Here is a 16,426-nt window from a genome sequence, read left to right as displayed (position 1 = left end):
GAGAAGAGGAGGCTGAGGGAAGACCTTATTGCTCTCTACAACTACCTGAAAGACGTTTGTGTTGCGAGGAGTGAGGTGGGTGTCTTTTTCTCGGGTGACAAGCAATAAAACACGAGGAAACGGTTTCAGGTTATGACAGGAAAGGTTTAAATTGGATGTTATGAAGAATTCCCTTACAAAGAGGGTGATCAAGCATTGGAACGAGTTGCCCAGGGAAATGGTGGAGTGCCCATCCCTGGAGGTATTTAAGAGATGAGTAGACATGGTACTAGGGGCCGGCGTTTAGTGATGGCACTTGGAAGGGCAGGTTGGTGGTTGGACTTGGTGCTCCTGAAGGTCTTTTCCAACCTAGATGACTCTATGATTCTATCTATACTCGGTATGTATTGTATAGTTTAACCTGTGTGTAGTAAATCTTGTCTACAAAGATACGCTGGCACTCCTTATAAAGAGGACAGGCCATATAAAAGGTCATGATTGGTGGTAGCTCTGTGAACCACATTTTAAGACAGAAGATGTTATTTATGCTTAGCAGAAAAATCCAGTGCTGCTGTTTCTCCTGTGGTGCATCAACAAAATGCGTTTTTCACTTGGCCAGCTAGAAATACATATCTTACCCTTGGTTATGTTTCTTTTTGCCTCTTGCTACTGTGCTGTGGGTAGGAATGACCTTAGCAAGGCATATTAAAAACTGATATTTGCTTGTGCAATGCTCTGACCGATAATACGGTCATAGCCAAAAGGCTCAGACAGCCAACTGTGCCCTTCTGTGGTCTCCAACCTGAACAAAAAGAGAACAGATTTAATTAAGGCTATTATTGAAGTAGCACTGCATAATGATTTACCCTGAGTGAGAGCCAAAGTACCATTTGTTGGAGATTAATATAACTTCGCATGTTTGAAAGGCCAGAGCTCTGTCTGTTAAATGTAATAACTGAAATTTTGTATCTGCAAGCCTAGTTGTTCCAGGGATAAAATGAAAACCAACTCTGTATTTACTCAGACTATTTCTGTTGTTTGAATCACTTTATGGATACATGAAAGAAAGTCTGATGAAATGAACTATAGATATAAAAAAGAGCAAGAGTAACACGCGTTTCAGTTTTTTATATTGTATAAAGGGAGTCTTGGGAGTTGAGCGTAACAAAAAATCTTTTTGCTTTTCTCCATTTTTGCCTACTTTTTTTTTTTTTGCTATTACATATGAAATTGAGATGAGGACAAAGAATGATATTAAAAACTAATTTTTCTGACTCAGAATAGGAAGGATTGTGAGGCAGCAGGGTGCACTGTGCATTGTAGAAAGTGGGTAGCAATCAGTAATAGTGAAATTTTAAAGGTACATCATTCTATTAAATACATCAGTGGGACAGTAATCTGGAGGACATGTATACAGCATTCCAACAGGAGGGAAAGTTCTGAAGTATCCATTAGCTAACATTAATTGCCAGATTATTTCTCCTGAAGCAGGTGAATATCATTAGAAAGCCAGCATTGTAATGAACTAAAGGAGGAATCTTCTAAAGTGCTACCAACTAACAGAGGAGCAATAATTCACTTTGGAAAATGGACATCTTCCAGTATATTTTTTTTCCAGAAACATTTATTAGCTTTAAAGATTATCACAATGACTGTACCTGAAGTAGTAATGACTCAAAAGAAAATTTATCTTTCCAAGAAACACAGGAAAATAAATGGTCATAAAGGCTTTCTAAAGTCTATTTAGAGGAAGAGTCAATATTACACAATTAAAAAGATTTTCATTTGATGTCATGTGATGAAGTAAGAAGCAGCATTATCTTTGAATTGTTAAGATGGTGTTTTGTACATCCCAAGGTGATTTCTGCTAACTACGTTTTTCTACAGGTTTCACATTCTCTTGATAGAATGGGACTTTTTTTTTTTAAAGATAGATTACATCTGCCTTAAACCAGGAGGAAAAGGTACCTGAAGATTTTGTAATTATCCAGTTATCCTTAATGTAGAATTAATTTATTGTTATGTAGCTGTGAGTCTCTGTTGTATCTTTTGGAATTAACAGGGAAAAGGGAACAAAGCCAACATGAAAGGAAAATCTGAAAGCAAACAAGCACAATATTATGATTAATGTTTAAAGGAGAACTGTTCGATAATGGTGTTCAGCTGATTATAAGCATGTCTAAGGAAGTCGTTTTTCTCTTTAGAGTATGCATCACCTTGGATTTATAATACAGTTTTTTATTTTTCACTGATGTCTTATTAAACAGTGCTCTTTTGAAAGGAAGAAATGCTTGAAAAAAATCTTTAAGAGCTGGTTTATTGAAATACATCTGAATACCTGTGAAAGATTTCTTTTAGAAACGCCCCAAATCCCAAGCTGCATTTTAGATTTATATTTCCAAAATAAACTCTTCCTGGTTTGACTGAGAAGCACATAGTCTCTGAAACCATCCGGTTCTGCCTTTGAGACATGCTGATATTCCACCTCGAACTGCTGTAAGGGTTTCCCTGCAGTGTTTCTGGGATTTGACACTGAGTCCTTCTGTTCCTGAAGTTGTCAGTAGTTGTTCTTCAGGTTGGCCATTTTAGGAGCCTCTGGGATGGAGTTGCAGATGCTTGTCATTAGTTTTGAAAGGTGTGGAGGCAGTTCTGTTGCTCTTCAGTGCACAGGCTGAGTATCTGGGGTTGTAGATTCCCTTATGTGGTCTTTTGTAGTAAGAGTTGTTGAGGACTAAACTTCCTCATGACTTAGGAAGCCAAGTGGAGGCGGGGAAGGGCAAGGCCTCAGCATCACAGGCTCCTGACCAGCTGCTGATCTCAGTGCCACGTATGTTGTGTGCCATGATCTCAGTCTGGTTTTGCTTCGGGTGTCTAGTCACAAATAACTAGAAGAGGTGCAAAAAGAAAAGCAAATATAAAAGGAATAGAAAAGACAGGTTGGAGGCCTGAAGTTGGCCCTACTTTGAGCAGGCAGTGGAGTTGGAGGCTTCCAGAGGGTACTTCTGACCTAAATTCATAGTGATTTTAAGAATAATTCAGGCAGCTGTGTTGAGAAGGAAGAAGAAGGAAGGCTTTTAATCTGGAGGTGAAGATGTGTCAGATGAGATAAATACAAGCTGTGTTGGGTAGGATGAAGGGAAGACAGGAGGAGCGAGGGGGAAATGAGGGAAGGGAAAGAGCACGTTGTCTAAGGGGATGCAAGAAGCCAGTGATGCCACGTGCCTAAATGAGAAGAAGGAAGGCCTGTTACAGCAATGAGTTTGTCTCATCTTCTCTGAGCATAAAAAGCAGGGTGGGGATTTCAGACGTGCACTATTAGTGCATGATGAAAAGCCACCACAGCAAACCCCCTGCAGATGCCACTGGCGGTCTGGGTAGAAGCCCTCATGCTGAGTAAATAGCCTCTAAGCATCGTCCAAACAGACCACTTAGTTACCTTTGCTATGTGACAGTGCTCTTGCTAATAAGGGACAATTCCTGGTAAATACTGTAAATGTCATTATGCAATTTTCTTGTTGGTTTTCATGGAACGTTATCATGGTTTTCATTGGAACATTATTCCAATCGGCCTGCCTATATTTTCTTAGCCAACATTTGAATGTCCTGATTGTTTTTCTTCAGACATAAGCATTTCAGCCTTTTGGAGAGGTAAGTTTTTGCAGAGAGCTTTGTTATAACTGTTTTAAAGTAAGTGACCTCTTTAGACACTGTTAGCTATTGATGTTATAACAGGAGTACTAGGATTTTCAGACCCAAGCAAAAGATGGGGGACAGACCCTAAAGACCTCAATGTCTATGAGGAAAGTTGGAGACAATGGAAACAATTTAAGACTGGAAACATTCATTATACTGCTTTTTGTTCCCAACTGAAAGAGAAATTTATCATAAACCTTGAGTGTTTCTAAAGCTTGAGTATTCTGTTGAAGGTTTATATTTTTCGTTGTCTTCTACCATAAAATCTCCAGAAATATTCTGTGAAATAGGAACGGTCAGCTTGCAAATATGGTGTCAGTCCAGTTTCATGGATAGCTATCTGTACAGCGGGAGGTCACAATGGAGTGCAATCAGAAAAGACATCCCAAGCTGTTATCCTGTTTCCTTTGAAGTATAATACATACTGCAGCTGTCAAAATTGCACAATGCATTCTCAGAGAGCAGATAAGATGGAATTAAAATGCTTCTGTTTTTGAGAATTAGAATAACTAACTGTAGTTGTTTGATCATAGGCTGTGTTTCTGGCTATCCATACTCTTATTGGATCCATTTATTAATAGGAGAAAGTAAACATTTTACAGGTCTAAGTATTATAAATTCTTCTCATTTGATACGATCAATTGATTGAATCTGTTGCCATTAGAAATTGAACTGTGCTGGATGTAAGAATGGGATAAAATGTCTTTTGTAAAAGTAACGACAGTAATTTTAATTCATCCAATTAGCACTTGATTTTCTCAGGTATTAGCACTCTTTTTACTACTCTTTTTTATTTTTATTTTATTTTTTTTATTTATTTATTTTATTTTATTTTATTTTATTTTATTTTTTTTATTAGCACTCTTTTTTTACTACTGATAATTTGAGTAATAAGTTGTTTTTACTAAATAAGAGGTGATAACTATTATAGTTTACCCTTCATTTAAACAAAAACTATATTCCCCCATGTTAGGAACAATTATAAGGACAAGGCTTGCAGAGTTCCAAAATTCAGTTGCCAAACCTGGGTGCTTTTCTTGTTTGAATGACAAAAGCTGAAGAGAGGGTTTCTTTCTTAGAGAATCTGGCATTTTTACAAAATTATTTACAGAATTATTTTTATTGGAGAAAAAAATCCATACTTTGTTTAAGACTAACGAGGATATTTTGGTGTCTACTGACTTTTCTCTGAAATGTTTCTGATAAAACAGGCACAGTTTTGTAAATCATTTCATTTTCAGTTGGCATTATTTTTCCAGTGCTTTAGTGAATAATGCGTACTGAAGTGTAGGTGGGATGATCTGTGCTAGAAGTTTGTATGGGCAGACTGCGTAGCTGTGGTGGTAATTGTGACTGAATAATTGATATAAAAAATTAATTGCTTCCTCTAGCTCTGCTGGCTGCAAATAGTGTGTTAAAGGCACCACATTCACACCTTGTTAAACTAAGAGGCCAGGTGATTTTGTTCTTTATCTTTTTCAAAAGTAAAATACAATGTGTACTTTAGTGTTTAACATTGCAATAAATTACAGTGTCAACAGCACAGCCTTATGATCTCAGCTCAGTTATGGGTCTACAAGGCATCGGTATTTAGCATTCAGTCCATTACTGACTTGCAGTGTTCAAATCTTTGCATTTTGTTGAATGGCTGAAGTCAGAATGCCATCAAAGTTATGGTAATGTTTGTGATTACTAAATGGTAACCTGAATTACTTTTCCTAGCTATAACACTGTGTGTTTTACCTATAAATTTAGTCTACTCTTGAGACTTCAGAGCAAATAAAAGGTTTTCTTAACCTTGCAGCAGATTGTATGCTTCTAATTACTATTCACAGTGCGAAATAGCTTTGTAAAAGATTCCTCTCCTAATGTCTTTCCTTGCCGATAGCCTTTGCCAAGACAACATAACTGCACATTGTCACATTTATAGGCTGGCTGCAGCTTACCTGCTCTGATTCTTGTTAGATTTATAGGCGCACCAACTTAGATATGAACTTCAGTTAGATGTCTTTCATTGAAATTAGTAAGAATATTAGTTTACAAATGATATTTAAGCCCCTACTGGATAGGACTGCACACAGGCAAATTTACTGTATAAAAACAAATTTTTTTGAAAGAATCAGAATCAGCAAGCCATTTAAGTTGTTAACTTCCATTGACCCTAGTTTTTTATTTTCTTGTCATTTGAAAGTTGTGGAATTATGTAGGGCTCTGGCTATACTATCTACAAACAAGCACATTTATGGTCAAAAGTCAAAAGCACATAGGACTGTGTAATCTCAGACAAAGAGGCAACTGCAGAAATACAAATAGGGATTAACAGGGTGTGTAAAAACTCCTTATGTTTTCTTTTTAAATTTAAAAGCTCTTCAGGTTTGACTATAAAACAGTATTTCTTCCCTTTCTTACTAAGTTACTGCTCCCAAGGAATTTTTCATAGTGCTTCGCCTAAGTCCTGTCTAATTACCCTATTTACCAGGGTTCTGGAATCTTTAATGTCTATTAACATGTAGTCACTGCAAGACAACCTTAGCATATTAGATGTCAAAAAAATTGCCTGCTATTAAATACCTATTACAAGGGTAAATGTCCTTTAATTAAAGCACAAAGGAAAAAGAGTTGGCTGGCATTTAGAAGAATATTCATAACAGGTTGGCACACTCCGGTTTTGGAGTCAAATAGAAGATGAAAAGAATTCTGTTTAACTTCAGGTCACAGCAGAGAGCCTATTACAAAGGGCTGTGTTTCTGAAGTGCACTGTCAAACTACTTATGCTTTCTATATGTGCAAAATTTGAAAGGTAGAATGGTCTACTGTATTTGTAGTTCCTCATTAATATACATTATCAGTGAAAAATGTTTTAGCTTAATTTACAGCTTTACTAATGAAAAATAGAATAACTGGCTTAGCCTTAGAAGGCTGCAAATATGACTTCTGAAGTAAGTGTTAAAATCTTACCAATTTAAACTTTTGAATCTCTTTTCAGGTTTTGTGCCAGTTTTTCCTTTTCTGACACTCAGGCTCTTGTCCCTGTAGTTAGTCTTGCAGAAATGTAGGGAATTTTAACGTGCTATGGGACACATAAGCTTCAGAGACCATTAAAAATGTTAGAATAGCAACTAGCAGTTGGATTTAGAGATTGTCTATTTTATATATATAGCTCTTTATATGACTTTGTGACTGAATCTTCAGACATCTTGGATCCTAAAATAACACAGAAAAGAACGTTAGCAGTGGGTTGGCTTTTCAGGGGCTTTGTCTGGAGATGGTTAAGCCTGGAAGAGGACAATGCATCATCTTGGACAGATTAAAGGTAGAGGGTGAAGAAAATAAAATTATGTATTTTTGAAATTAAGCCTGCTGGACAAGGGCATAATTGTCACCTAGTCTATTCTTTATCCTTCATGCTACTACTTTGTCATCTTGGGTTATATGTTGGGTGTGGATTTTGTGCTTTTACTTTGTCCCAAGTTGAATTCTGATCAAAACTGCATTATAAATAACTCCTCCTACTTATCTGCGTAGGAGTGAATACAGCAGCATCCTAACATCATTAGATGAACATCATTTGGATTTTAGGTGGAAAACAGAAATTTGAATGTTAGTGATGGAAATATTATAGTCTGGTTATCTAAGAATTGATGATACTGTGCAAATCTGCTCAGAGGTCTGAAATGACGTAATTTCAGCAGGATGAATTAGTTTTCAAAACTTTGAAAGTACATGAAAATGTATTTCATCATAAGATTTTGCAGCTCTGTGTATATTGCCAATGGATTTTTTTGTGTTTATGTAGGAATAATTTACCAGCATTTAAATGTGTAGGAGATAAAGAGAATTAAAATTTTGTTACGATACTTCCTTCGGCATTGTGATATGACCTACGTGTCCACTTTCAGTGCATGTTAGTCTTGTTCTGGCTTTAAAAAGAAAAAAACAACCCACAAATAACAACAGTGATACTAACAGAAAAACCCACGTTGTTTTTCTTTACCCTAGTTTGTCTGAGCCTTCCTCTTAAAATATATCCCTCACAACCATCCCCATTTCTCAAGCTTTGAAAAGAAGGTGGTTATGGTTTCCCAACCACACTCTGTGCAGTTTGAAAATAAAAAGATACTGCTGTCAAATGTTGAAAGAAATCCTCCCTTTTGAAAAGTAAAAGAAATTGTCTAGCTGGGATTAAACAAGGGCAGGAAGTGAAGCATTTGTTTTTTTTATGAAGTCTGGTGAGTTTTGATAATGAGTCCTCTAAAACATATGATTTTGAAGCTTTTCGAATTCCAGACAGATAAGAAATAATAGTTACATATTTCAGCTTCAAAGACAAAAGTAACCTTTTATCACCTAATTTAACAATCTTCTTAGTAAAATGTGTTAGAAGAATGTGGAATGTTATTTAAATAATAAAATAGCACCATCTTTGAATAGCAGAGTTTTTTTTTTAATTGCCATAATCAAAGTCCAAACACATTTCTCTTCTTGCTTTAAATAGATGCTCTTAATGACAGATTTTTCCTTAATGAGGAGGAGAACAAAGGGAACCTGTACATGTTGGTGTGACTTCAGTGTGACAAAAGTTCTGATTTTTGACAGCCCTCTGCTAGGAAAATATGAAACTGGAAGTGGTGTAATTAATGTGTAGGTATGAATTGCTAGTTTGCATTTTAAAATATAAACATTTTTACATTAGCATTTGAATATATATATTTTAAATAGGGAAAAATCACTGAAGTCTTGAGCTGTAGGTCACATTAATTCACACTTTTTGATAAATAATACAAAATATCTTAAAATTGGGCATTCTTGTCGACTGTACTAATGCTTTGTGAGTGATAAATAGTTTAGATTAATTACACATTTCATAGAGAATTTTTGGAGATTCATTCTTACTCCAGTATTAAAATCTGTGCTTTGAGAAAGGGAGACATCTAACAACTCGGTTAATAAAGAGCAGTTAGTGTTATTTAGATTCATGTGGTCAAGTTAACTGATGTGTACTAGTGCTCAATAGGAAAGGAGAAGGTAATCCCATACTTAATGGTGATTGAATTTTCTGCTCAAAAAATATGGTCCTTTGTAGAGATCTTTGTAGAGAGCATTGTAGGATTTAATAAAAGCAATGACTGATATTAACAACAAAGAAACAATTCAGATAAAATGTAAATTTTTTAGAAAGGATAGAAATTGGTGTTCAATATTGGATCTTGGAGCAGCTTCAGTGAGTCTCACTTGCCTGCTTGGAATCGTTTATGTTTTCAGATCTGATCATCTTCATGGCCCTCCTGGACTTGCTCCAACAGGTCCATGTCCTCCTTGTTTTGGGGGCCCCAGAGCTGAAGGCAGGGCTCCAGGTGTGGTCTCACAAGAGCAGAGCAGAGGGGGGCAATCCCCTCCCTCACCCTGCTGGCCACGCTGCTTTTGATGCAGCCCAGGACATGGTTGGCTTTCTGGGCTGCAAGCACATGTTGCCGGCTCGTGCTGAGATTCTCATCAGCCAACATCCCCAAGACCTTCTTCTCAGGGCTGCTCTCAGTCCAGCCTGGTTTGCACTTGGGATTGCCCCGAATCATGCAGGACCTTGCACTTGGCCTTGAACTTGGAGGTTTGCACAGGCCCAACTCTCAAGCAGGTGAATGTCCCTCTGGATGGAAGCCCTCCCTCCAGTGTGTTAGTCTAGGACTTGTACAGATGTGAGGAAAAGGCAAGCTCTCCCCTAAATTCACTGTAGTCTAAAAGTACAGGTGCTGGGTGAGACAAGGAAGGGCAGTGAGGCTGAGCTGGGAGTGAGGGGGCAGCCTCGGCTGCTCTGAGCAATGAATTTAGAAATGCCATGCCCAGGAGGAGCGGGCACGGGGCCCTGGTGCTTTGGCATAGGAGGGAATGTTTGCACTCTTATGAGCTTTTTGCTATTCTTTCGAGTTATTTTTACAGCCACAGATTGCTCCAAGTATAATTATAGTTTTTAAGCAATAATTATTGTGATCTCCTATTAAGGCTGATTGATACCAGTTTACTTGGAGAGCAAATAGCCATTGGTTATTGAACGGCAGCAATGTATTGGTTTTATTTACTTTTACTATACATAAAGCTCTGAAATGCAAAAACATATGGATAGAATCATGGCTGTTATTTGAAATGTAAATGAGGCAAGGGGCTAGGGAACATCTCCCTCCAGCCCTCCCCTCCAGTGGCATATGCTGGAAAGGTTACTGTGCAGGAGCAGTTTTGTAAGAATTTCCTCCCTTCTGCTCCCTTTTCTCTCAGCAGCATCTGGTGCAAGAAAACGAATTGCAATATGAAACTGGATTCATTATTAAAATGAGATTATAATTTCCACGTCATTCTCTGTCTTCTCCATGCCACCCCCCTTCCCGCTATTTGATAATAATCTAGTCTTGTAATGAAATTCATGAGGCCGCAACAACAAAGGAGCTCGTGGAAGAGAGCAGGAGCTTGTCAGATGGTATAGATTTGCATACTAATGAAGATTATGATGTTATTAATATTACAAAAACTTGGTAGTATCCAAATGCCACTGAAATGGGGAATGATAGATCATGATTAAACTCCAAAACCAAATTAAAGAATGTAGTTTACAATATAGCTACATCTTGCAACTCCTGAAAATAGCAGTAAACCTAGTTCTTGCAAACTGAATTGTTTTGATTTGTATGTCATTTCAAGAAGGTTAATAAATGTAGACTTGCAATATGTTTTATTGTCTGTACTATATTGGAAAAAAGTACTTGAAACTTCAATTTTCTTGCGAGCTGCAAGGGCTGATCACAAAAACAACAATGGGTAGGAATCCCTAGGACAGTGGTTCAGAAGAAGGCCATGCCTTTGACTTCCAGCTGTGAGGTTAAGACAGGATGCTCATTCTTTGCTGGGGTTTTATTCTTGTCTTTGCCATTGCCTTAACTTTGTACAGCCTTGTTATATTTTCTTTCACTTGTTTGTTCAGTAAAATAGGTTCATGAGTAAATGAGTTCACGAGTAAAATATGTTCATATGTACTGAGCTCAGGAAAAGAGAAACAAAGCAGAGTTAAAACTTGAGCAGCTCAGGTGCTAGGCTTTCTGTGTTCCACACCTTCTGAACAGGTAGAGGTCTTGGTTTGTTCCAAAAAAGAACACTTGGCATTTGCCAAGTCTCAAGTCTCATGTCAAATGGCAATTTGAGCAGCAATTTTCTGGGCTTGATTCCTTTGTCTTTCTGCTTTGCATGACAACGATGCCTGTGCAAACACAGACACGCTCTCAGCAGCATTATACGCGCTCAGAGAAAGGGGGCTGTGCTCTTATATCTATTCTGCATAAACAAAATGACTCTTAGAGTGCAGGGCAGTAGAGAATCTCACTATGCATGACTTTCAGTTAAATTGTGGAATAGGGAGGGAATGTGTCTTCTCTACCCTTATTATGTGCAGCCCTATGATTTTTCAAGACATTATCCACTGAAGTTTAGCACATGGAAAGTGTATGTTTGTAGGAAAGATGAGGAGGATCAGGTTTGCACAGCATTTGGCTGCTATGAGAGACATACTCTGTAGCTCCAACAACACAAGGAATTAACTCAGTGTAAGAGAAGCCTCTGTCAATCAACAGGAATGATGTGCACAAGCTGGAGTGTCTCATTCCGTGGGTGAGACTGAAGGTAGTGATGTGTTTGGGAAGACCTCAATGACTTAAGGGCAATGATAGACTTGAGCAAAATTTAGTGTTTGTCAGGGTATGTGAGCCTAAGAAAGCAATTTGTGCTTTTCTGTTGCTCTGTGTAATTTATCAGGATCATTTTGTCCAAGTTAAAGTAGTCCAGGCCTCAAATCTAAGCTGGGAATGATGCTTTGACAGTGAACCTCGGTGGGGACAGCCTGCACCCTGCGGTTTTGCTGCAGCGACGTGGACCCAGGAGTTCTGCAAAGCACAGGTGCTAAAAAGCCCAGTGCCACACCTTGGCTGTGCTAAAGGTTTGTGTGTATTTGTGAGGTTTTTAGGAAAAGGTGGGGTATGGGCAGCCGTTTTGTGCTCCTCTTTGCTGCTCAGCCTCTTGCAGAGCTGTGAGGTGTACCTGCAGGAGGCAGAAGGGGAGGTGGCAGGTGCTGACCATCGGGGAACTTCCTTGGGCTCTGTGCAGGGAGCTTGGAGGGGGCCGTTATGCAAATACTTTAGTAAAGACAGAGACAGATTCATGTTCAAATGTTTTTAAGAGCCCGTATTTATAAAATTTGCCATAGGCAGATACTTCTGTCACATTGAATTTTAAATAATGAAAAAGTTTCATGTGGTTCATGTTGGAAACAGCTTCATTCTTTTAGGGATTGTGAAATAAGTGTTTTCATAATATTGTCCTATGTTTAGTAGCCTTGGTAAGAACTGAAAGGTTTCCAGTATCCCTTTCCTTTCTGCCACTATAACAAAAGGTTTTCACTTCACTGTTAATGTGGATTAATAAATCTACATTAAATAAAACATGTAGAAAAGTGACAGTTCTGACAGCCTAAATTGTACTCATTTGTGCTGCCTTCTCTCAGAGGGATTAATGAGTGAGCAACTGTTCCATGTAGCTCTGCTTTATCTGATCAAAACCAGTTTAAATTTGAAAGAACTGATAGAGCATGGTAGCCTGGGAGGAAAAGACAGCTTGGTTAGCCACCCCCTCCAGCGCAGGAGTCTTCCCCAGTGGCTGTTGACGGGTGTCTGGTCCATCCATCACAGCCCACGAGATGGGTGACGGTACCTGTAGGATGATACCCAGCAGACGCTGGGATATGTCCTTCCTGATCAACACATGCAGTTAGGTGTTACACAGCTCTCCTAGCAGGGCTGCTGACAGACCAGCTCTGCTCTCCTTGGCTGTGAGGGACACATCACTAAACCTTCTTTGGTTGTTACTTTTCCTTCGGGCCTCGTTTTCATGCATCTTTGAGAACCCCCCGTGAGGTTGTCACAACCTGCATGTTCAGCTCCTGTGTCTCTGAGCACTGCTCTCATCTTCTTCCCTAACCCAGAGTTTACCGGGAAGCCAGATCGACCCGGTCCCAGCTGGTAGAGGTGGGGAGTTATTTCTTATAACCTAAGGCAGTCAGGCTGCTCGGTTGTGCTGCCCTTGGGCAGATGGTGCAGAAAGGCCGAGTTCACTTCTTGGGTTAAGGGGCAAAGACACAGCTTAGAGCACCAAGACTAGAAAGGTGAACTCTGGTGGCAAAGCGACCAATCTGTGTAAAAATGCCATTGCAAGTTTGAGACTGGTTCATAATTTGTACCTCTGTGTTAAACAGTGCTAATCACCTGATGTGAAGCAGAGGCAGAGAAATGTTTCAGGCTTCCCTTAGCAACCCTTGTTCTTCAAAGGTATTCATAAGATGATGCTTTGGGTTGCTAGATCTTGTGACTACCAGGTAGAAGCCACTGTACTTCCATTTCTGTATTGTATTGCTGAGGAAAACAACGGTAAATAGACGTTTAATACTAAAACTGTAGTTTCTCTGTTGTCTCCCTCAGCATTAATGCTGATCCAATGCCGACTTGCTAGTGTGTGTGTACGTGGCCTTTAAACAAAGCCCAGCAGCAGCCTGGTATTTAACAGCACAGTAAGTGTGTGACAGCATCATTTAGTGGAAGTCTTGGTAAAGCTAGATGCAAAAGAGCTCTCATCTTTTATTGTGTTCAATAAGGGCTATTTTAAACATTTTTTTCCAAGGAACTAGTGACTGCTTTGCAAAAGTTATAACTTATTATTTATGTCTTGTTTTCAGTGCAGTGCAGGGACTCTATTTAGTATGGGGGCTTGGAGTGCCTACCAAAGCAACACCAGTGTGTGCTGTTTCTGTGTTTCCGGGAGTCTGGTGCTGAGCCGTAACTTCTGGGCTGAAATGTTGGTTCGTTTTGTGCCTGTACAGTGCACTAATGCATTCAGATACTGAGGTTAATCTTAGACGTGGTGCAAGGAGCCCATTAACATCACTAGGACTCTGATGACACGGGGGGTGAAGCTTCCTTTTCTTCCTCGCTGTTCTTACCCCCTAGATCGCGTTAGTTATGAGAATATTGCTTTACGCAACAGAAACGAATTCATTAGCTGTGAGAGGACCAGTTTCTACAAAGCATAACTACTGGGGTCAGAAGCACTTCACTTTCTTTTTCCAAAAGGAAATGTCAGTACAGTGCAATCTAGAGTTCTCTTGAATTCGTGCGTGGCTTTAAATGAGTTCATAGCAGGACGCTGGGATAGCCTCCATTCACTGTTGTGCCAGCCCCCGCTGCCTTCCTTTCAGGGGGCAGAAGTCAGGGAGCAGACAGGGACTGTTACTCCATCCCTATCAAGCACCATCTCCTCTGAATGCATTTGCACCACTAACAATGAAGTTGGACTTTCCTTTGTGTCGGATTTTACGCAATTCAGAGACCATCAGTTCTTGTTTGACAGAGACAATGGGAAGAAAATTGGCTCCTGGAAATACCTGCTCATCCTTAATCTTAGTTGTAGTCTCCGACAGAGATACAACAGGCCAGGGCAACCTGACTGGACTTTGAAGTCTGTCCTGCTTTGAGCAGGAGGATGGACAGGAGACCTGCAGAGGCTGCTCACAGCCTCAATTGCTCTGCGCCTCGGTGATACCCTTGCTGTTTAGCAGGCCATCACGTTCATATTTTCTGCTGCTTAATGCTACATGTCACAGCTCCACACTAAAACACTTTACCTTCTTTTGGAAACATTAAGGTCTCAGTGGCACTTTCAATGACTCCCAAAAGAATTAAAACCAAATTTTATGAATTACATTTATTTTTGAGCAGAACTACTATACATGGCTGCGCTTAGTGATTTGGGGGGTGTTGGTGGGAACAGATGACTACAGGATAGTATTCCAAAGAAAAATGTGAGTTGAATCCTAGTACTTAGGAGGTGATTGCTGTGAGTCTTTGATTCCTTATTTATGATTTAAATTACCTGTCTGCTGTTTCCTTTCTGCAAGTAGTTTGCCTATAAGTGATGCCTAAAGCCATGTTCTGCAGAGCCTAAATTTTGCTATTTGAGGTTAAATTGATATTCCCTTCAGTTTAAAGGGAAAGCTCCAGGACACCAAACATCAATACTGTGACATTGCAGCTGCTGTTAAATGCATTGCACGTTTGGATCTTTTCCTGTGGCTTTCCCTTTGCTCAAATGCCTTTACAATTTCTGAATATTTTCCCATCACAACCATTTCCCACACTTTTTTTTCCTCTTTTAATGCCCTCTTTAAATATATATATATATATGTGTATATATATATATATATTTTCAAAGTGTTTTAAACACTTGGTATCATTACTGTGTGAAGTCTCTCTTCCTGAAACGATTACATTATTTCAGATCTACTTGTATATTAACAGCTTATCAGCATTTTACCCTGTGGTCTTCATGCCCTTCTTCACATAGTTCCTGACCCCTTTATCAGCACTCCTCCCCTATTTTGTTCACAATTTAATCTCTGTATCTTTGTGGCCTTTCATCTCTCTATGCTATGCATATTTCAGTCCAGATTCTTTTCTATCCAATTAACTTTGTTCTATTTCCTCTGTCATTTGGCGAAAGCTTCCCTGATGAAATAGTTCCCATAATAAAACTCCCTTTTCTGATGTTCAGGCTATTGCAGTCTATGGGTCGGATCACCCACAGAAGTCAGCGGTGTAACTTTTAACGGGAGCAGTGCTACAGCCTTTAGCCCCAGGTGAGGTACAGTGGTCCTCTTTTGTGCCAGGTTTCAAACAAGCTCCTCAGGGTAGCAGTGAACCACGTTAGGTATTTCCAGCGTGGTTAGAGATGAGAAATGAAGCAATGTACAAACAAGAACAATGTCTCTAGGCACAGTCCATGGCTGAATGCTGTAACCAGCTGTATCTAGACTGGAATCCCCTGGTGAGCATCTGCTCTTTGTAATGGGTCACCTGGAATTTCCTCTGGTCCTTTGCTTTTTCACAGCTTTTGGGAGGTTCAGAATGTGGGCCCGAGCTTTGCAAGATGAGTCTCTCTCTAATGCAGTTAAGCATCTTTCATAACGGATTCTTCAGTCTTCTCCTAGCAATTCAGAGAATGACTTTAGGGGTAGAATAAGAAACTGCAGAATCCAATATTTTAAAATACTTATTCAGGAGCAATTGCATGAGGATTTCTGTGAGAGAATCGTGTGCATTTCCTGTAAGTTCAAGGGAAAAGGGAAGTCAAGTTGTAACTATAGTCTTATCCCTAACCAGAGTCCCATTCCCACAGAAAACCCTGCAAGTTCACTGCTAGTGCTCTTAACATGAATTCCTTGCAACTGAATGTACTACATCTTGGTTAATTGCTGTTGTGGCCAGTAATCCATCCATTATTTGGATTGGGGTTAGGGCCTACTAGTTCGTGCTTTAGTGCTGACAGTCTTCCAGCACCTTCTGTAATTTTTCATGTTAATCTGGAGAGGACAGACAAGTTCTCCCATAATTTAACTACAAAGAGATCATAAAACAGATCCTGAAGAAAGATCTCCTGTGGTCTTCTAACGTCCTATACAGCTAAATCCTCCTTTTTAATCTTAAGTAAAATTGTCCCTTAATTGAAATATGCTAAGTTAAAACTGAGATTAGTGTTGTGTTCTAACTTGGTTAAAAAAAAAAAAAAATGTAGGCAAGTGTGAAAGCCCTGTTTCTGACTGTGATTTGTAAGAAGGTGCATTAAAAATCAAAACAGGACCTGATTTTTGTCTAGGGCCTGATCCTGATCTTTAGCC

The 16,426-nt window shown here is 39.2% G+C and overlaps 2 protein-coding genes across 14 annotated transcripts in view; one reads left to right on the top strand and one right to left on the bottom strand.

Annotated features, from left to right (window-relative positions):
• LOC310879852 (uncharacterized protein) overlaps positions 1 to 16,426 on the top strand; it is a 216,968-nt gene that overhangs the window by 58,806 nt on the left and 141,736 nt on the right. Inside the window, exon 4 of one of the 10 annotated variants that reach the window (XR_014571173.1) lies at positions 1,867 to 15,296. The exons of the other annotated variants lie outside the window; for them this stretch is intronic. The gene's annotated coding sequence lies outside the window, so the exon portion shown is untranslated. Of the gene's footprint in view, positions 1 to 1,866; positions 15,297 to 16,426 lie in introns of those variants that run through there. 10 annotated transcript variants of the gene reach the window in all.
• The window catches only part of CHST8 (carbohydrate sulfotransferase 8), a 131,524-nt gene that overhangs the window by 30,109 nt on the left and 84,989 nt on the right, over positions 1 to 16,426 (bottom strand). The window lies entirely within an intron of this gene.

The sequence above is a fragment of the Anser anser genome (genome assembly GCF_964211835.1).
Source record: "Anser anser genome assembly, chromosome: 11".
In the NCBI taxonomy this organism is placed as follows: Eukaryota; Metazoa; Chordata; class Aves; order Anseriformes; family Anatidae; genus Anser; species Anser anser.
Note: the sequence above shows the minus strand (reverse complement) of the source record. Positions and strands in the feature narration are given on the sequence as shown.